Source organism: Prionailurus bengalensis, chromosome D1 (genome assembly GCF_016509475.1).
Source record: "Prionailurus bengalensis isolate Pbe53 chromosome D1, Fcat_Pben_1.1_paternal_pri, whole genome shotgun sequence".
NCBI lineage: Eukaryota > Metazoa > Chordata > Mammalia > Carnivora > Felidae > Prionailurus > Prionailurus bengalensis.
In genome coordinates this window covers 115,737,789-115,758,960 of record NC_057346.1, presented here as the reverse complement: position 1 = coordinate 115,758,960, position 21,172 = coordinate 115,737,789, and the positions used below count along the sequence as shown (strand labels likewise).

The 21,172-nt window shown below is 50.8% G+C and overlaps 1 long non-coding RNA gene across 1 annotated transcript in view; it reads left to right on the top strand.

Annotated features, from left to right (window-relative positions):
• Window positions 1–21,172, top strand: part of LOC122484179 — a 28,023-nt gene that overhangs the window by 4,255 nt on the left and 2,596 nt on the right. The window contains exon 2 of the long non-coding RNA XR_006297551.1: window positions 20,064–20,250. This is a non-coding gene — a long non-coding RNA (uncharacterized LOC122484179). The remainder of the gene's footprint in view (window positions 1–20,063; window positions 20,251–21,172) is intronic.

Sequence of the window (21,172 nt, the reverse complement as noted above, 5' to 3'; positions counted from 1 at the left end):
ATTGCTGTGAATGTACGTGCCGTTTGCTGGATGTATGTGAGCGTTTCTGTTGAGTGGGCGGGGACTGTAGTTTCGGTACCAAGGTTGTGGTGGCCTCTCAAAGTCGGTTGGGAAATGTTTCCCCTTTTCCGTCTTTTCAAAGCGTTTGTGTAATATTGGTGTTAATTATTCCTTAAACGTTTGCTACAATCTGTTAGTGAATTCTTTTATTTCTTTGTAGGAAGTTTTTACATCGTGGATGCTCTTTCTTTAGTAGTTCTAGAACTACCTAGACTTTTCTGTTTCTTCCTGGGACGGTTTTTGTAAGATAACTGTCAGCCGTGTCAGGTTTGTTAATCTTTTTGTTGTTGTTGTCGTTCATCTACACCTTTCGTGGATTCTTTTGTCTCGTCGAGTAGTTGCTAAGAGAGGAGTGTTGGCCCTCTGGCCACGATCGTGGGTCTCTTTTCAGTTCTGTTAGGTTTGTGCTCTTCTGTCTCCAGACTGTGTTACGAGCGCCATGTTTGAAGTCATCTTAGCATCCCAGCAAAGAGATTCCTTCTCCTTGGAGATGCTCCCTCTCTGTTAGCAAGCCCTCCTGCTCAACAACAGACCAACCGCAGCAGTGAAAACCACACACAGGCAAGACCACTTAACTCATGCTCGGACTGAAACCCATTTTTCTGATTTCGTTTTGCGCTCTGTCGAGGCATTGATGAGGATGTTCTGCAGTGACTGGAACATTCCAACCGCCAGGCTAGAAAAGCCCTGATGTCAATGGGATGCCTAGAAGACCACACCTCACGTGTCCCCTCCCCAAGCCGTGACCACACACTGAACACATACCGACCCTGCCCTGATGGTGCGCTCCCTGCCTGCCCTGAACCTTTCCCTGTGAAACTGGGGGTGTCCATCTTGCTGGCAGAGAGGTTGGTTGGTAAGGCCTGAGCCGCCACCTCCCCTCACGGCCAGCACCCAAAATAAATCTCTCCCTCTCGCTTTTCTTTTCTTTCCTTTTTCTTTTTTTTTTTGACTTTACCTATTTATTTATTTTTCTAATATAATTTATTGTCAGATTGGCTTCCATACAACACCCAGTACTCATCCCAACAAGCGCCCTCCCCTCCCTGTCTCTTTTCTGACCCCCCGCCCCTTGAGTTACTGGCTTCTCTTGCTATGAGTTTAGCCAAGTGTGGTCGGCAACAGTATTGGCAAACCTGGAGGGACTGTGCCTTCCATTTTTCCAGCCAGCTGTCTGGGGTGGTTGTGACCGTGGCTGTGCACCTGAGCTTCCCCTGTGCATCTCCTGACTTTGCGGCTACGATCCAGCGGTGACATTTCTCTCTTGTGAGGCTTGTCCCAGAGTTGATTCTGTTGGATAATTCAGCCATGCCAGCGTTTTTTGGGATGGTGCTTACACGGTATGCTCCTTCCCATTCTCTTACTTTTAACACTTCTAGATTCTTTCATTTAAGGTGTTCCTTGTAAGCACAGTGTACTTGACATTTGGTGGGGTTTCCCAGTCTGATGATCTCTCTTTTCATTGGAAAATTTAGACTGTTTACATGTAATCACTGATATATTTTGGGCTTTCTGTTGTATCTGCCTATTCTGTTTCTGTTTCTCTCTCTCTTTTTTTTCTTTTGCCTTTTTCTGGATTTTTTAAATTATTTTCTCTGGTTCGGTAGTTTTGCATTCTTTTAGTATTATTTTAGTAGTTACCCGAGAGATTATATGTACGTCTGTGACTTATTAAAGCTTAATAGAAGTATATACTTCAGCACTTCCTGGACAATACAGGAACCTTAGGGCATGTTTGTCTCTATCTGTGAATAATAATTAATTATTATTAACTCATGCAGTCAGTATTCATTTAGGATTTTGTTGCTCTTCAATCTTGGCATCTTCCTACTTCCGTCTGGGGTTACTTTTTTTTTTTCTGCCTGGAGAAGCCCTAGTATTTCATTTGACGTGAGTTTACCGGTGATGGATTCTGCCAGAGTTTTTGCTTTTCTGAAAATTTCTTTGTATGTCCTCTCTTTTTGAAGGATATTTTTGCTGAGTATAGAATTATAGCTTGGCGGTTCTGTCAGCGATCTCAAAATGTGACTTCATTGTCTTCTGGCTTTTATACTTTCCGTCCGTTTTATTGTCACTCCTTTGAAGATAGCGCGTCTTCACAGGTGTTTGGAAGAATCCCTCTATTTTCAGTAGAGGTTTTGTTGTACTGTGCCTCAGTGTGTGTTTGTCCATCTTGATGCTCATAGTGCTTCCAGAATGTACGGCTTGATACCCTTCATCAGTGTGGGGAAATTCTCAGATTTCTTATTTCTTTAGATATTTTGGATGCCCCTTCTCTTTCTGATCACATGTGTGACCAACCTTTCACTCTGTCCCACATGTTTCTTGCACTCTTTACTAGAGTATGTATCCTTTTGACTCTCTGTTGCAGTCTAGGTAATTTCTTTTCACCTGCCTTCTAAATCGCGAATTCTCTCTTTCTCTGTATCAAATCTGTTGTCAACCCCATCCATTGCGTCCTTAAATCTAGTTATTCTGTTTTTCTCTTTCAGAGTTTCCATTTACTTTGTTGGTTTTGTTTCCAGGTCTCCCCTTAAGCAAATTAATCTTGTCTTTTGACAATGTACTTGAGTATGTTAAGTACAGTTACTTAAAGTCCTTATCTGATAATGCCAGCATCTACGTCTCTCTTGGGTCATTTCTGTTGCCTGTTCCTTGTCATCACATCTTATGTCCTGGTATGCCAAATTACTTTTGATCGAGTGTTATATATTTCCTACTTAAGAAATCCGAGAGAATCCAATGATCGGCTGATGCATCAGACACCCTGTCTTCTGTCAGGGCAGACCGTTAGGCCAGGAGTGCCGGTGATCCCCGGGTCATCCTAATCCTGGTGGAGTTGGGGTCACTTGGAAGTTGAGCTCCAGTTCATACCATGGCCGGTCCCTTTTCTGCTTACTCTCGATCTGGGGTGTAGCCCTTCCAGGACCCAACCCAAAGCCTGGAGAATGTAGTGGGGCCCATCTTCCTCAGCACAGTTCCTGAAATCCACTCTTTTCTCACATCCCTGGGACTCTGTAGAAAGTTCCAGTCAGCCTGCTGGCTGTTGTCTTCTGAATCAGCAGATGCTTCTGGTGATTTATCTCTTGGGCTGAGCCTTCTTCTGGTTCTTACCCTCACAGTTCCTCACTGACTTGGTAGCAGGTTAATAGGTTTGTGTATTTTGTCTTAATCCAGTGCCTAGCTCTAATTCTCAGGGGCTTATCTGAGCCTCTACTCACCATCTCAGGTTATGGGACCACCTTCCTCATTTCAAGATTACAAAATGCAACCTGTACTTGGGATTATACTCTAAGTCCTTGGGAGGCCCAGAAATAGGTATTTCTGAGAAATAGATATGACTCACATCATTTATACCTTTGGGAGTTATTGATTTAGGGTTAGCAACTCAGAGTAGACCCCAGGTATCTAGGCTGGAGTTGGCTCATACCCAACTTCTTAGGTTGGAAAGGAGACCAGAAAGGGGATTAAATTTTCCGTTCAGGACACAAGGAGTTACTGAAGGTGTTAATGACACCGACATGGAAGAAACATTACATTTGATTTACTGTCCCAACTAAAATCAGATCTGCTCCGAGCTGCCACTTGCCAGGGTGCAGGTGCTCTGCACAGGTGGACCACTCCAGTTTCGGTGCAGCATCACTGTGGTGGTCGGTCAGGGGACCTCATGAAGCCATGGATCCCCCCAACTCAGGATGGGAAAGAGGAAATGGAGGCGGAGACAAGTGTGGCACCCTGGTTGGGTGCCTGGTTGGGTTGGAGCCTGTGGCACTCTCCACTGGCTTCCCCTTGGTGCCCTGGTGGGCTTCTGGGGCACAGCCCCATCCTCTTGGAACCCCGACCATCCCTTCAAATCCCCCCACTTCCCTGGGCCCCCCCTCATCCCCTGGGAGCCATCCTATCCCCCCCAGAGCCCTGCTTGTTCCCCAGGAGCTACTCCTCCCTCTCGGAGCCCCCTGTCCTTCTGGAGCCCCACCTCATCCCCCTAGGAACCCCCTATCCCTCTGGAGCCCCCCAGTTCCCCCAAAGTAACCTGTCCCCTGGGAGCCCCCCGCGTCCAGTAAGGGTAGAAGTGGGATAGTCGGGCCTGCAAGTTGTACAGACTGCCTCTCAGCCCCTGACACACAGCCCAGCTTGGCTCTGTCTGAGAGCAGGGGACCCCTCCGGAGTAAAGGTCATGGTGGTCTGGACCGGGATGTCCAGTGGGCTTTTGGAGGCACAGGTGAGTGACAGTGGTGAAGGGCTGGCAGTCAGGGCGAGAGGAAGGGGCACTCCGGGTGTCAGCTGTGGTAGCTGAGAGCATTGTCGGGCCGTTTACCGAGTGGGAGGGCCAAGCAAAGCCACCTTGAGGTGGGGTAGAGTTACTTCAGGCGTGGTGATTTGGGGATGCCCACGAGACACCCAGAGATTTAGCCGACTGGCCTTTGAGACAGCTGGGTAGAGACTGACCACGACCTGGTGCGTATTTAACCCTGTGGGGAGCAGGCCCAGAGCTGACTCCTGGACGGGCCTGTCCCTCACTGTCAGCCGGAAGGGAAAGCTCATCATGGGGGCCGGGGCCAGTTGCTCGTGGCTCAGGGAGGCCAAGCGAGAGTGTCGGTTTGGCCTGAAGCCAGTGGGGCTCGGTACCCCTCACTCGCTTAGTCCCCCTGGGGCCCCAGAATAGACCCAGAATGGCTCTGTTGTCACATGTTGTAAACTTCGTCAAATTAAAGCATTTTGATTGGCCTCTTTCCACTCCGGCATCTCCTCTGTTACGCTCCCCCTCTGGCCAGGAAATCCAAGTCAGGAATATGCCGTCTAAAGTGCATTTGGACAGAGGCACCCGGGTGGCTCAGTCGGTTGGGCATCCGACTTCAGCTCAGGTCATGATCTCGCCATCTGTGAGTTTGAGCCCCGCCTCGGGCCCTGTGCTGACAGCTCGGAGCCTGGAACCTGCTTCGGATTCTGTGTCTCCCTCTCCCTCTGCCCCTCCCCTGCTCGTGCTCTGTCTCACTCTCTCTCAGAAATAAAAATATTAAAAAGAAGTAATGAATATGCCCTTGGATTGTTGCACGATTCAATTAATGGACACAGGAGAATAAAATGAGCACCTTGGGAAGAAATGTGTCACGGAACCAGAGGATCTAGCAGGTCTCTGTGTATCGGGAATTTGGGTCATGCTAAAGGCCTTCCGCACGAGGGAAGGCTGGACACTCGGACAGTGACGGGCAACGGGGGAGCCACCTCGGAAAGAAATAGTACCCTTCTCCTCACGCCAGCACGGCAGCAGGAGAGCGAGACTAAAAAGAGTCAGAAGACGAGACAGGATAACGTTTTTATACTGTGGGGTTGGGAGGGTATTCTCAAGCAAGATACAAAGCCTGAAGCAGTAGAGGGCAAGAGGACAGATTTGCCCAAATAAAAGTTAAAATCTTTGATGCCGCCGAGTAAAAAATTAAAAACCCACGACCAGTCAGATAGAAATACTCGCAACATGTGGAACAGCAAACCGTTGGTCTCCAGAGTACCAACTAAGAGCTATAATGCAGTACGACAAAACCATGTGAAAAGCACAACGAGACCTGAGCCACGGTGCGAAAAGAGATGTGATTGGCCGAGAGACTTTGCAAGGCCCTCACCTCTACTGGTGCTCAGAATGCAAATTAAAGCCGCAGTAACACATGACCTTTTGCTCATCAGCTAACATTTCAAAGGCTGTCGCTGTTTGGGGTTGAGAGGCTGGGGAGCTGCCGTCGTCGGGCCCTGGATGAGGTGGGAGTCCACGCTTAACCGGCCCGGACAGGACAGCTCGGCAGCGTCCGCCAAAATCCACAACTCCTGTGCACTTTTATAAGCAATTCGGTTTGGCGGGGGGGCGGGGGGGGTCTGTCCTAAGGAAGGACACGGAAGGCTGTTCATGACCTCACTGCCGGTACCAGAGAAGAGTTGGGAACAGCTTTGATGCCCAGAGGCAGGAGGGTGGTCAGTGTGCCAGCACCCGGCGTTGAGAAGGAGAGCCCCTTCAGGTGTTACTTAGCGAGCAGAGGAGGATCGCGTGATGGCCTTGGTTACAAAGAGGCTGGACCGGCTGGAGGAGACAAAGGGAGGCAGAGGCACTACCCAGAGCTGAGCGGCACCCAGCGCCAGCACCCCTCGGGCGCTGCGGGTCTGCAGGAGGAGGCCCCGTGCTGGGGGCCCGTCACCGGCAGGCCTGTTGCCCTCTGGCTGAGAGCCCGGCCAGGAGCGGGACACGCGGCTCCTCCCTTCCTTCCGCCTCGTAGCTCCTGCTGGTGCCTCCCTGGCAGAGGCCAACGAGAAGCTGAAGGTCGGGGAGTCGAGGCGACACGGTTTGTCGCCTTCTTGCCTGGGACTCCGAGGTGAGCACCAGAGGAGCTATGAGCCAACAGAAGGCTGGCCCCGCTGATGAGGTCAAGGCAACCCTGTAACAAGGAGTCCCGGGTGCCAGTTACGGATGAGGAACACGGTCCCGCAGCACACGGGAAGTGAAGAAGCCACGTCACGGGACAGGACCGGGGTCGTGGTCTGTACAGGAAGGCGATGCCTGCATGTGTGCGTGTAGACACACGCACGTGCGTAAGCAGCAGGGAGGGGCACGGGGCTGGTGGCGGACGTGCGCTCCGGGCCCGCAGCCGCCGTTCCCACGGCACCTGCTTCCAAGACCAGTGTGGGGCCGGGGAAGGACGGAGCGCAGGCGCGGAGGCAATCTTTGGGGGTGGTATTATTTTACTCGGGTTGTTTGAATATTTAACAGTGACACTATGTTAATTTATTACTGCAATTTTTAAAAATACAAAACTAAAACACGAAAACGTTTTTTAAACAGACATGAAACGGGTGCCTGGGTGGCTCAGTCGGTTGAGCGTCTCACATCAGCTCAGGTCATGATCTCACACTCCGTGTGTTCGAGCCTCGTGTGGGGCTTTGTGCTGACAGCTCAGAGCCTGGAGCCTGCTTCGGATGCTGTGTCTCCCTCTCTCTCTCTCTGTCCTGCCCCTGCTCATGCTCTCTCTCTCTCGCAAAAATAAATAAACAAAGGGGTGCCTGGGTGGCTCAGTCGGTCAAGCATCTGGCTTCGGCTCAGGTCATGATCTTGCGGTTCATGAGTTCGAGCCCCGCACCGGGCTCTGTGCTGACATTTCAGAGCCTGGAGCCTGCTTCGGATTCTGTGTCTCCCTCTCTCTCTGACCCTTCCCCTCTTGAGCTCCGTCTCTCTGTTTCAAAAGTAAATAAACATTAAAAAAAATTAAATAAATAAACATTAAAAAATAAAAAAACCAAAAAGATATGAAAGATACTAAGGACTCAGTGAATTTGTATGAGTTGCTGTGGGTAGAACATTGTTTCAGATTAGGAACTTTTATTTTGAGGGGTTTTTTGTTTTTTTGCTTTTCTCCTTTTCAGTTTTTTATTTAATTTGTAGTGAGTTAACACAGAGTGCAGTATTGATTTCAGGAGTAGAATTCAGTGATTCATCACTTACACACAACACCCAGTGCTCATCCCAAGTGCCTTCCTGATACCCATCACCCATGTAGCCCCCCCACCTCCCTCCATCAGCCCTCAGTTCTCTATCATTAAGAGCCTCTTCCTTCCCTCTTTTCCCCTGCCTTCCCGTATGTTCATCTGTTCTGCTTCTTAAATTCCACATATGACCGAAATCATATGGTATTTGTGTTTCTCTGACTTATTTCACTTAGGATAATACCCTCTAGCTTCATGCACATCATTGCAAATGGCAAGATTGTGTTCTTGTTGATGGCCAAGTAATGCTCTGTTCTGTATATAAACCACATCTTTATCCATTCATCAGTCAATGGACGTTTTGGCTCGTTCCATAAATCAGGAGTAATTGTAAACATCGGGGTGCATGTGTTCTTTCAAATCTGTATTTTCATATTCTTTGGGTAAATACCTAGTAGTGCAATTGCTGTGTCATAGGGAAGTTCTATTTTTAGTTTTTGAGGAACCTCCATACTGTTCTCCACGGTGGCTGTACCAGTTTGCATTCTCAACAAGAGTGTAAGAGGTTCCTCTCTCTCCGCATCCTCGCCAACATCTGTTGTTGGCCTGAAGTGTTAACGTTAGCCATTCTGACAGGTGTGAGGTGGTATCTCATTGTGTTTTTGATTTGTATTTCTCTGATGATCAGTGATGTTGAGCATCTTTTCATGTGTCTGCTGGCCATCCGGATGTCTTCTTTGGAAAAATGTCTATTCATGTCTTCTACCCATTTCTTCACTGGATTATTTGTGTTTGGGGTGTTGAGTTTGATAAGTTCTTCCTAGATTTTGGATACTAACCCTTTATCTGTCATTTGCAAATATCTTCTCCCATCTGTCGGTTGCCTTTTAGTTTTGCTGATTGTTTCCTTTGCTGTGCAGAAGCTTTTTATTTTGATGAGGTCCCAGTAGTTCATTTTTGCTTTTGTTTCCCTTGCCTCTGGAGATGTGTTGAGTAAGAAGTTGCTGCGGCCGAGATCAAAGAGGTTTTTGCCTGCTTTCTCCTCGAGGATTTTGATGGCTTCCTGTCTTACATTGAGGTCTTTCATCCATTTTGAGTTTATTTTGTGTCTGGTGTAAGAAAGTGGTCCGGGTTCATTCTTCTGCATGTCGCTGTCCAGTTTTCCCGGCACCCCTTGCTGAAGGCACTGCCTTTATTCCATCGGATATTCTTTCCTGCTTTGTCAAAGATTAGTTGGCCATTCATCTGTGAGTCCATTTCTGGGTTCTGTATTCTGTTCCATTATCTGGGTGTCTGTTCTTGTGCCAGGGCCATACTGTCTTGATGACGACAGCTTTGTGATACAGCTTGAAGTCCGGGATTGTGATGCCTCCGGCTTTGGTTTTCTTTTTCAAGATTGCTTTGGCTATTCGGGGTCTTTTCTGGTTCCATACAAATTTTAGGATTGTTTGTTCTAGCTGTGTGAAGAATGCTGGTGTTATTTTGATAGGGATTGCACCGAATGTGTCGATTGCTTTGGGTGGTATCAACGTTTTAACAATATTTGTGCTTCCAATCCACGAGCATGGGATGTTTTTCCATTTCTTTGTGTCTTCAGTTTCTTTCATAAGCTTTCTGTAGTTTTTAGCATACAGATCTTTTACATCTTTGGTTAGATTTATTCCTAGGTACCTTGTGGGTTTGGGTACAGTTGCAAATGGGATCAATTCCTTGATTTCTTTTTCTGCCACTTCATTATTGGTGTATAGAAATGCAACCAATTTCTCTACCTTGATTTTATATCCTGCAACTTTGCTGAATTCATGTGTTAGCTATAGCAATTTTTCGGTGGAACTTTTTGGATTTTCTACTTAGAGTGTCATGTTGTCTGGGAATAGTGAAAGTTTGACTTCTTCCTTGCCCGTTTGGATACCTTTTATTTCTTTTTGCTATCTGATTGCTGAGGCTAAGACTTCAGTATTATGTTGAACAGCAGTGGCAGGAGTGGACATCCCTGTCTTGTTCCTGACCTTAGGGGGAAAGCTTTCAGTTTTTCCCCATTGAGGATGATATTAGCTGTTGGTCTTTATATGGCCTTTATGATCTTGAGGTATGTTCCATCTAATCCTACTCCGTTGAGTGTTTTTATTGAGAATGGATACTGTATTTTGTCACATGCTTTTTCTCCACCTATTGAGAGGATCATATGGTTCTTATCCTTTTTTTATTAATGTGTACCACATTAATAAAAGAAATTATAAATAAAAGAAATTAATTGATTTGTGAATATTGAACAACCCCCGAAGCCCAGGAATAAATCTCATTTGATCATGGTGAATAATTCTTTTAATGTACTATTGGGCTCGATTTGGTAGTATCTCGTTGAGAACTTTTGCGTGCATGCTCATCAAGGATACTAGCCTGTAACTCTCCTTTTGAGTGGGGTCTCTGTCTGGTTTTGGAATCAAGGTAGTGCTGGCCTTGGAGGAGTTTGAAGTTCTCCTTCCGTTTCTGTCCTTTGGAACAACTTGAGAATAGATACTGATTCTTCTTTAAATGTCTGGTAGAATTCCCCTGGGAAGCCATCTGGCCCTGGACTCTTTGTTGGGAGATTTGCTTTCATCAACATCAGTCGAGTAAATCTGAAGATCATTTGGCTTTGCGAAACAATTCACGGGGGGCCAGGGTGGCTCGGTCGGTTGAGCGTCTGACTCTGATTTTGGCTCAGGTCACGATCTCGTGGTTTGTGGGTTTGAGCTCCGCATCGGGCTGTGTGCTGACCGTGTGGAGCCTGCTTGGGATTCTCTGTCTTCCTATCTCTCAAAAATAAATAAACATTAAAAAAACATGAATGAAGTAGCTTTGCCCGTCCCGATATGGAATAATTTCCAGGAAATACGAAGTGTGTTTACAGCCCGCTAGCAGTGTGCCTGCTGCCCCTCCCTCTGCAGGGCCCGTGTGTCTGTGCAGAGAACCTCCAAGGGGTTGCTGCGTATCCGCTGTGTCCCCCACACGCAGCCTCAAGGTCACACGTATGTGCAGACGCGCTGAAGCCTGTGCCTCAGACTAGCCTGGCTATCTGTGGCAGGGGTGACCGTTTCTCTCGTCTGACTTTGTCTCCCTTCATGGTGAAGCTCGTTTTCCTGAGCCTCCTTCGTTTTGTTTCTTCCTTTCCTTACCCGAAATCCGACTCCTTTAATAGGCCCAAGTGTCCGCCCTCATTCATGTCCAGCTTGTCGTACTCCAGTCGCACACACGATTGACAGACACACCAAGGGACCTCCCTGGGCTGTCCTTTTGACCTCTGTCTACATTCGAGCCCATATGTGAGCTGTCTGCTATTTGTTGTTTTTACAATCAGAAAAAAATCTATTCCGTTTTTGCCCAGCAGTTTGGTGCCCCTGCCCCCTCCCTGCGTCTCAGTTCCTTCTTCTGGAGAGACAGAAGCTTCCCGCTGTTGGGGATTCTTTCCTTCTCTTATTGAAGTTACGTGGACACACAATGTTACATTAGTTCCAGGAGGACAACATAGTGATTCCACAGTTGTGTACAGGATAGGTGTGTGATCACCATCCATCCGTCCCTGTACAGAGTTTTTACGGTATCTTCGACCGTGTCCCCTGTGCTGCATTTGTTTTATAGCTGGGCATTTGCGCGGCCTCATCCCCTCCCCGGTCTTGCCCCTCCCCCTCCCCCAACCTCCCCTCTGGCACCACCCCGTTTATTTTCTGCATTTAAGTCTTTTTTCTTTGTTCATTTGTTTTGATTCTTTAGATTCCACATGAGTGAAAGCATACAGTATGTGTGTTTCTCTGTCCGACTTATTTCACTTAGCATAATGCCCTCGGGGTCCAGCCATGTTGTTGCAAATGGCAGGATTTCCTTCCTTTCTATGGCTGAGTAATTTTGCGTCGTCTCCGTCTCCCACTCTTCTCACCCATTCGTCTGCGCACGGGCACTGGGGCCGCTTCCACCACTTGGCAGCTGTAACATCTGCTACCATAGACTCGGGGGCGCACGTCCTTCCCAGTTCGGGTGTTTGTTTTCTTGGGTAGATACCCACAAGCGGACTCACTGGCTCCTGCAGCAAGTCCACGTTTTAGGGTCGGAGGAACCGCCACACTGTTCTCCACGGCAGCCACACGGGCTTACACTCCGCCACCAGTGCGCGACCGTCCCCTTTTTCTCCACACGCTCACATTGCTGTGGATTCTGACGAGGATGGGCCCTTGACCTGCTCACTCTGGCGAAGAGGCACGGGCAGGGGGTGAAATCCTGTCTCACAGCCTGCCTGCCAGAGCAGACCCTGGGAGTTCAGGGACGGCTGGCATTCCGTCCGATCTTGCAGGGGAAACCGGCCTGGACCCGCACTGGCACTGAGGCGCGCCAGCCACAGGCGGGAAGTTCCCCTCTGTGATTCCGATGGCCTAGTGTACGCCCGTGGCCGCGGTGGCCAAGGCCGTCTGCACAGCTCTGTCCGCGGGCTGTCCTCGCCGGGAAGGACTCGGCTCCACTGCGTCCTCGGAGGAAACCCAGCCCCGCGAAGCGTCGGCAGCTCACACAGGTTTTACAGAGCGACGGAGGAGAGGGTCAGGACGTGCACCGCCTCGCTGAAGTCAGTGTAGACGTCCGATGTGTGCGGCGCCCCCAAGGTCCTTTCTGGCTGCCAGCTGCCCTCCCTCCCACGTGATCCCCACCCCCAGCTCCGTGGCTGCTGGGGACCTCACACAGGACCCCTCCCGAGGGGGGATGTGGGGGCCTCCTGCAGGGGAGCCAAGCCCACCGTGGGCCATCTTTGCACAACCCAAAATCCAGGATGGGTTTCACACTGTAAAGGGCTGCAGAAAAACAAGACAAGAAGCTGGAGAACACGCAACAGGGCCTGTGTGGTCCCCAAAGCCCCAAATATTACCGTCTGGACCTCAGCAGAGAGTCCGAGAGCCCCAGTCCAGAGCGACAGGAAATAGGACCAACAGGAAAACCCGAAATCCCCCTGGCTGGCTCTCGTCTGCTTTCTGCACTGTGGGCAGGGGGCAGGCGGGCTGGGGGGCCTGGGGGGCTGAGGACTGCTGGGGTGAGCTGGGTGCAGACCCCTGCCGGCGAGAGTGTCTGGGCTCCAGGCGCCCCAAGGCTCAGACAGAGCGCTGCGTCGTGGTCCAGTTGTAAGCAGCCGCCCTCGGGACAGCCCTGGGTCTGTCCTGTGCCCTTTGTCACAGAAATCCGTCTAATGCCGGGAACGCCCACTTCTGAGCCCTGAATGCTGTGACTCTGTTCTCGTTTCCTTGCTCCGTGGGCATCTGAGGGGCCGCAGACCGCCGGCGTCCTGTGACTGGGGTAGGCCACAGGGCCAGCCAGCCGCGGCCACTGCTCCGGTGGCCCAGAAGTTGGGTCCTTCGGCTTCTGTGTTGCTGAGGACAAGGCCGTGGCCTGGGACGAGCAGGAGAGCTCCAGCAGGTTTGGGGCTGTTCTCAGGGACGGACGAGAAGCCTGGAGCCCAGTAGGCCCTGTCGTCACCGTCACCGAGTGGTGTGCGGGCAGAGGCACAGCCCGGTCCTCCCGAGCCTTTCTGGGAGACGGCCGAGCGAGAACCCCAGGCCGTTGCGAGTTCTGGAAGGTTCCATAGGCTTACTGAGATGCAGCCTCCACTGTGGTCCCAGAGAGGCGGGCAGTGCGGCTGTTGCTGGAGGAGCAGAGGCTGGTTTCGTGTTCACAGCCGCCCAGCGGGAAGCCCTCGGTCCACAGCCGGCTGCTCGGGGGCTCCCCGTCCGCAGGTGCACGCCCTTCCACACACCGTGCACGTGCTGCTCACGTCCTTCTGCACACCCCGGACACGCCCCGCGCACACCCCACGCACGCCGCGTCTGCTGCCGATCTCCCGCAGATCTTCCCCGAGCATGTCCCGGAACGTAGGCCTCCCAGAGACACCTTCTCAACCTTGACCTCTGAAAATGTTCGCATTTCATCCTCGTCGCTGAAGGGTGTCTCCACGGGGTGTGGGAGGCCAGGTCACTGCCCTGCTCCCGGACAGAGGTGGGAGCCAGTGGCGCTGGCCCGCGGCCCGAGGTCCCTGCAGGTTCCTCTCCGTGTGCTTCTTTCCGGTGGCTGCTTCCACGACTCTCCTGTGCCTGTGGCTGTTGGCAGGTTGGGAAAGACGTGCCCCCCGTGTGGCGCTCTCTCCTCGCGCTGCTGGGGGTTACTGGGCTTCATCAAAATATTTAGCCCTTATTTCTTCAACAATTTTTTAAACGTTTATTTGTTTTTGAGAGACAGAGTGTGGCCGGGGGAGGGGCAGAGAGAGAGGGAGACCCAGAATCGGAAGCAGGCTCCAGGCTCCGCGCTGTCAGCACAGAGCCCGACGCGGGGCTTGAACTCATGGACCCGGAGATCATGACCTGAGGCGAAGTGGACACCTAACTGACAGAGCCCCCGGGCGCCCCAGCAATTTTTTACTCCCTCATCTTTGTCCTCTCCTTCTGGGATGTCAGCACTGCACGTGTGGTATAGGCGTTACCTCCCGGCGTTACACGTCCCCTCACCCTGCATCACGTCACAGATACTGCGGTGCTTACAAACGGAAGGCTCATGGCGACCTTGTATCGAGCAAGGCTGTGGCACCACTTTTCCAATAGCATTTGATCCCTTCGTGCCTGTGTGCCCGCTGAATAATAAAGAACTTGACTGGTCTTTGTCCCGGCTTTCTGGGGTGGAGACTCGAAACCCTTGAGTTTTGAGTCACGGGGGCGTCCTTCTCACTCACACGTGAGTTTATGTCATGACCACCTGGCCAGGTGTGCTCACTATTGGGGTTTCTTTGCTTTTAGGGTGAGGAGATACGGTTGACCCATGAACAACGCGGGTGTGAGCTGCACAGGCCACGTGTACGTGGGTTGTTTCCAGTGACCACAGCACAGTGCTGCAAACGTCGCTCTCCTAACTTTCCTAATGACATTTGATTCTCTAGCTTAGTTTATTGTAAGGACTTAGCAGGTACTGTATACAGCACGCAAAGTACATGGTAATGCACTGTTTATGTTACCAGCAAGACTTCCAGTCAGCGGTAGCTGTTAGTCAAGTTTCTGGGAAGTCAAAGGTTATATGCAGACCTTCAACTGCACAGGGGTGGGGGGCATCGGTACCCCTTGACCTGTGCATTCTCAAGGGGCAACTGTATATGTGTGTACAAACCGTGCAAACACACAAACGAGAAACGTTTCTCTGCGCAACCAGCTGTACCTACGTTAAGCTAAACACGAGTTCTTACTACGTCTCCGACCACCACCCGTTACCCCAGGGCCCATCCTCCCCTCGATCCCCTGTAACCTCCCACTCAGCGGTGAGACCGCACGGGGCTCCCACCGGCCGCCGGCCTCGTGCTCAGCTGTTCACTCCAGGACGCGGGCCGCAGGATCAGAACTGGTCACCTGACCCCGCCGGGAACAACTTCGTCAACTAGAGCCCGGCGCTCGCGGGCGGGTGCCCTGCCTTGAGTCTTACGGACTCCCGCCGCTTCAGTGAGGGGGTTTCACGCGTCTGTGACACCCCGAGAGTCTGGCCACCGTCTGCATCCCTTCCTGGGTCCCCGACGTCCGAAATTATCTTTCCTTCATTCGCGAACGTTAAAGTTCTGTGGGTTTTGACAAATGTGCGGTGCCCCATATCTGAAGGAAAGTATTTGCAGAACAGTTTCACTGCTCTAAAAATCCCCCTACCTGTTCAGCTCTGCCGCCTCCCAGACCTCTGGCTGCTGCGGTCCGTTTGGCATCTCTGTAGCTTTGCCTCTTCGCTTAGTAACGTGCACGTGGGCTTCCTCCGGTGTCCGGGCGGCCCCAGAGCTCATTCATTTTTATCCCCGAATAGCAGTCCATTGTCCGCATGGACCACGGTTTGTTTATCGATCCGCCTGTTGAAAATACCTCGATTACTTGCAGTTCTTGGCGATTATAAATGAGCTGTTATCAACGTTCAGTGCAGGTTTTGTGTGGACAGAAGCTTTCAGGTCAGTTGGGTAAATAACTAGGAGGGTGATTGCCGGGTTGTACGGTAAGAGGATGTGTGGTTTTGTAAGAAGCCGCCAAACTCAGTTCCAGCGGCCGCACCGTTCTGCACCCCCGCCTGCAGTGAGAGAGGCCCCGCCCTTGTCCTACCGGCAGCCGGTGTTGTGGGTTCCTTCCATTTCAGCCATTCGGATAGAGAGTTGTGTCGGGGCATCTCCGGTGGCCTTTTGATTTGAAACTCCCTGATGACACACGGTGCTGAGCATCTGCTCGTGCTCTGACTTGTGTGTGCACGTCTTTGAGGGGAGATGCCCGGTCAGATCTTTTGCCTGACTTTTACCGGGTGGTTTGTTTTATTATACTTGAGCTTTAAGGGTTATTTGTACATTTCGGATAACAAGTCCTTTATCTGATAATGTGACTTGTGTGTATTTTTTGTATTGTGACTTTCTATTCTTTAAATGCTGCCCTTCCCGGGGCGCCTGGGTGGCTCCGTCGGTTAAACATCCGACTTCGGCTCAGGTCATGATCTTGTGGCTCGTGGGTTCGAGCCCCACGTCCAGCTCAGAGCCTGGAGCCTGCTTCAGATTCGGTGTCTCCCTCTCTCTCTCCCCTTCCCCCACTCGCTCTCTCTCTCTCTGTCTCTCTCAAAAATAAATAAACATCAAAAAGGTTTTTTGACGTTGCCATTCCCAGAGCAAAAATGTTTAATTTTAATGGAGTCTAACTTGCAAAATTTTTCTTTCAGGGACTGTGCTTTGGTGATGCGTCTACACGCAAGGTCACTTTTGTTTTACTGTAGAAGTTTTACAGTTTTGTGTTGTACATTTAGGTAAATTCAAAATACATTTTTCATATTACTGTGGCTTATAATTTATTTTGAATTAAGTGTTGTATAAGAGTTAGGAGCTGCATCGAGGTTCGTTTCTGTACATATGGGGGCTCAGTTCTAGAACCGGAGATGTTTGTATATTCAGCTTTTTTCTCCCCTGTAATGTGGAGCGATTTAATTTGCTATGTTCAATATAGAGACGGTTTCTGGAGATGATACAAGCTGCCCTCTCAGTAGAATTCATTTTGCTTTCTTTTCTTTTAACAGCATTGCTGTTTCTTGGAGAATTCTGTGGTAACTATAAAAAAGTAAAAACAGTATTTATTTCCATCAGTTAATGAAGCAATATATAAATTGTGACACACTCATAGAATTGATTTGTGAAAAATAATTAGTGCATGTATTAACATAAATTTCACATTTTTAATTGAGTGACAGGCACATAACAAAATAATGGGTACGCTATGTACATTTTTTACAGAAATATAATTAACATAAAACAGGGGGTATCAGGTGTGCATCGTAACAATTGGACGTTTGTGGAAATGGGGAAACGATCACCACAACAGATTTAGGTAACATCCATCACCTCCCCTGGTCACAAAAACTGTTTTCTTCTGATGAGAACTTTTAATCTACTATCTGCCTTTGCAACTTTCCAACGCACAGTATGTGAGTATTAGCTGGAGTCACCATGCTGCGTGTCACATTCCCCGGACTCGTTTATTCTGGAACTGAGGTTTGTCCCAACGGACCCCTTTCATCCCGTCTGCCCACACCCCGCCCCCTCGCAGCCGGCGACCACCGCTCCGCTGTCTGTGTCTCTGAGCGCATAGTCATGCGCAGTAGGTCCTACGTGTGCGTGTGCGTCCGCGTAAACGTGAAGCCCTGCAGGCCCATCCACGTCATGGCAAACGGCAGGATTTCATTGTTTTTATGGCTGAGTAATATCCCATCGTGTGTATGTGCCACTTCTTTATCCGGTCCTCACTCGACGGACATTTGGGCTCTTTCCAGGCTGTTACCAATAGTGCTGCAGTGAACGTGGAACGCGCACATCTTCTCAAGGTAGTGTTTTCATTTCCTTTGGATGAATTCCCAGAAATGGGATTGCTGGATCATCTGGTAGTTCCGCTCTGTTTTCTCACTGTCTTTAATTTTTGGAGGAAGCTCCATACTGCTTCCCAGAGCGGCTGCACCAACTTTTACTTCCACCAGCAGTGCTCGAGGCTCCCTTCTCCACATCCTCGCCGGCACCTGATACGGCTTGTCTTTGCGCCTAGCCTTTCCGGCAGCTGTGAGGTCCTATTTCACTGTGGCTTTAATTTGCATTTCCCTGATGATGAGAGATGTTGAGCATCTTTTCATGTGTTTGCCGGTCACCTGTGTCTTCTTTGAAAAAATGTCTGTTCATGTCTTCTGCCCATTTTTAATCTGGTGTTTTTTTTTTTTTTTGCTATTGTGTTATATGAATTCTTTATACCTTTTAATATTAGCTCCTTGTCACATCCATGATTTGCAAATATCTTCTCCCACTCAGTAGGTTGTCCGTTCATTTTGTCGACGGTTTCCTTGGCTCCGCAGAAGCTTTCTGGTTTGTGTGGTCCCGCTTGTTTAGTTTTGCTTCTGTTGCCTTTGCTTTTGGTGTCAAATCCAGTAATCGTCGCCAAGACCAGTGCTAAGGAGCTTAAGCCTGTGTTTTCTTCCAGGAGTTTTATGGTTTGAGGTCGTCCATTCTGAGTTGGTTTTGTGTATGATGTGACGTAGGGTCCAGTTTCGTTCTTTTGCCGGTGGCCGTCCCGTGTTCCCAGCACCGTTTGTTGAAGAGACTGTCCTCCACCATGTGTATTCTTGCCTCCTGCACCGTAATTTACGTGACCATATGTGTGCAGGCTTATTTCCGGGCTCTGCATTCTGTCCCAGCTTTCTTTGTTCTAAGATTTAATTCAGTGACCTGAAAACAGCTTGACTCTTTCACGTGTTCCTTTTATACTTCGTTAGGTAGAGCTGGGGCATTCTTTAGTCGGGTTCATTCTTCCCCACCATCAGGGGAACACCTTTCTGAATGTTCTCGCTGATGCCCCATGAATGGCGAGGCCCCATCTAGCTGCTGGGAACAGGCAGTATTCCCAGCAACTCGTGAGGGTTCCCTGGGGACCGTTCCCTCCAATTCCTTTGGATTCTCTCCGCCAGTCGGGCAGTTTCCTCACGTGCATGTGCTGACTAGCGCGCTGCTGACCGCTCAGGGGGCCCTGGGGGCCTCGAGTCCTTACTTTGTGCAGACGCTTGCTGACCGACAGCACAGATTCTAGCCTCCTTGGCCTCCCAGCCTCCAGGCTCTGTCGCCTTAACCAAGAAGGCCTCTGGGATCCGCGTGGGTGTTCTAACCTCTGCCGTGGGCTGGAAACCTCCTCCAGGCAGGAGCGGGGGCCGTCCTGTGCCTCACCTCGGGCGCTTGCAGTCCAGCAGGGTCCTTTGTCCCTGGGTGTCCCATGCCTTCATGTAGCCTTTCAGGTTTTCGTAGTTGTTTCCGGTGGGAGAGGGATACAGTCCCTGTTACCCTGTCTTGATCAGGAGCAGAAAGCCTGATGGCCGCGTTTCGGTCAAGTTTGAAGAGGCGTGACCTGTGAAGCCCGCTGCCATTTTACTCCTCCGGGATCCGCTCCCCCCAGGGCCCGGTGCTATGCGAGCCGCCACGGTTGCGCAGCCGGGAAAGCGACCTGGGAAAACCCCCTCTCAGTCGCCATCGGAAAGATGTCTCTGGAGTGTTTCACTGAGTTAGGATACGTGTCACGCACTCCCGCTTTGGACAAGCATGAAGGTACCTTCCTTGGCTGTATTTACGTGTGTTTATTTAAGAACGGTGAGAGGTTCAGATTAAAAAACCCATCAAACATGAAACAAAAGCAGTGGAGGTAAGTGACGGAATCAGTAGAAGTCATCCCGTCATCGGTAAGTGACTCGTTACAAAATCCTTCCGCTCTCATCAGAAGGGAAGGTGTTCAAAGGAGTCGAGGCATGGGGCGCCTGGGTGGCGCCGTCGGTTAAGCGGCCGACTCCAGCCAGGTCACGATCTCGCGGTCCGCGAGTTCGAGCCCCGCGTCGGGCTCTGGGCCGATGGCTCAGAGCCTGGAGCCTGTTTCCGATTCTGTGTCTCCCTCTCTCTCTGCCCCTCCCCCGTTCATATCTGTCTCTCTCTGTCCCAAAAATAAATAAACGTTGAAAAAAAAATTAAAAAAAAAAAAAAAAGTTGGAGACCGAGCTCCAGTGGCGGCAGTGGGCGGACTCACGACGTTCGCTGGCCCAGGGAACGAGGAGCAGGTCGTGTGGGCATGAGGGGGCCGGGGACACGTTTCTCGCCGACCTGCCCTGACAGCGGAACATGCAGCACCGGGGGAGGGGGGTGCCGTGCGGACCTCGGGTGTGCGGACTGGGGGGGCCCGGCCCCGAGGAAACCCAGAGGCCCGAGGCCACCGCTCGGACGTGAAGGAAATTTGACAAGGACGCTCCCATGAGTCACAGCCCGTCGCGGTGGCAGGTGGTGAGGCTCAAGAAGCTTGAACTGGCAGCGGTGTGAGCGGTTCAGAACCCGCGTCCGGAGGAGGACTGGCTGTGGAGGCCCCACCGCCCGGGGCCCCCTCACCCGCCCGCCTGGGCCCAGCCTTCCAGCGCTGTGCTCGCAGAACCCTCTTTTCGAGTCGTTGGACACGGTTTTCATCAATTTTGTCTTCTAGGGGGTGTGAGCTCATCGCAGAGTAACTGAAAATACAGAGAAGGAGACTGGTAGCCCCAGTACGATGTGAAGGGAGCCCCGCGGGCACCTTGATCGCCGTTACTCACGTTCTTCCGAGCCCGGCTGCTGCCGCCAGTGGAGGTGCCACGTGAGCCACGCCAGGTGCTCAAAGCCACACGAGGGGGACGGTACGGTGGGAACATTTCCTGTGTGTGTGTGTGTGTGTGTGTGTGTGTGTAAATTTAGGGTTCTGGTCTCATAACTGAGGGGAAATAGACACCCACAAACACACATAACAGGTGCGATCTAGAGGCGAGATGAGGCGCCCCCTGTTGTGGCTGCAAAAGCCGTGAGGCGGAGCCTGGGCTTCTCTTCTGGAGGGCGTGAGCACCGCTGGCCCGGCCTCAGGCCTCGCCACGGGAGCCTCGGCACAGAAGCTGGGCGCCTCCTCGTGTGCCCACCCCCGGGAGGCCCCAGGCTCCGCTCAGCGAGTCAGGGAACCCACGGAACATTTTCCCAAGTTTCTCTGATCCTGGAAACGGCGGAAGCCGCCAGTGACACTATATTCTCCACAGCCTAAAGGCCAGTGGTGTATGGCGGGGAGAGAGCTCTTTTATAAACTGGGTCAGCCACTGCTTCGTCCTGGGTGACAACTTGTGTCCGGGCTTCGGGTGTAAGAGTGTGAAGTGCTGGGAAGTGGAAAGGTGGGGTCTGCTTGGGACAGGACATCCCTGTAACCAAAAAACATTAAAAAATGTGCTTAGAAACAGAGAAAGAGACACAGAGAGAGGGAGAGCGCGAGTGAGGAAGGGACAGAGAATGAGAGAGAGAGAGAGAGAGAGAGAGAGAATCCCAGGCAGCCTCTGCCGTCAGCACAGAGCCTGATGCAGGGTTTGAACTCAGGAACCATGAAATCGTGACCTGAGCCGAAGTCAGATGCTTAACCAACTGAGCCACCCAGGCGCCCCCAAAAAACATCTCTAAGGTAATAAGAATAATACACTTTCCAGAAAAAAATGCTTAGAAAACACATACAAGTATAAATAACAAAAGTAAGTCACCCACAATCCAATTACTAATCAGTAGCAACCATTCCTAAGATTTTGGTGT